Source organism: Mastomys coucha, unplaced genomic scaffold, assembly GCF_008632895.1.
Source record: "Mastomys coucha isolate ucsf_1 unplaced genomic scaffold, UCSF_Mcou_1 pScaffold1, whole genome shotgun sequence".
NCBI classification, from domain to species: domain Eukaryota; kingdom Metazoa; phylum Chordata; class Mammalia; order Rodentia; family Muridae; genus Mastomys; species Mastomys coucha.
The window spans coordinates 61,378,174-61,378,609 of NW_022196891.1; the positions used below are offsets into that span (position 1 = coordinate 61,378,174).

Here is a 436-nt window from a genome sequence, read left to right on the forward strand (position 1 = left end):
ACACACACACACACACACACACCCTGCTACTGGAGTTCAAATGATGCCCATCTACGAGACTATACAAGGCTACTCAAGAGTGTCCTTGAGACAGTAATCTCTATCACGGTAAAGCTTGGTGACTTCAGAACATGGAACAACTTAGGCTCATCATACTTATAATTTTCCTTAAAAATCAATTTTATTTCCTCTGAAAAGCTAAGATGCATCAAAGAGTAACAATAAATAAATGAAACAAAGATACTAAGCTAGTTCACTGCCCATAAGTACCTTAAAGACATTTAAAAAGGAAGAAAGAAAGGAAGAAAAGAAGAAAGAAAGAAAGAAAGGAAGAAGAAAGAAAGAGAGAAAAGGTATTCCAGGAAGACTGAATTAGATTATCTGTAACCTGAAACAGGAATATCAAAATCTATACAGACCTAAAATTAACTACCAA

General features: G+C 34.6%; 1 protein-coding gene across 1 annotated transcript in view; it reads right to left on the reverse strand.

Annotated features, from left to right (window-relative positions):
* Window positions 1-436, reverse strand: part of CUNH1orf112 (chromosome unknown C1orf112 homolog) — a 48,318-nt gene that overhangs the window by 15,226 nt on the left and 32,656 nt on the right.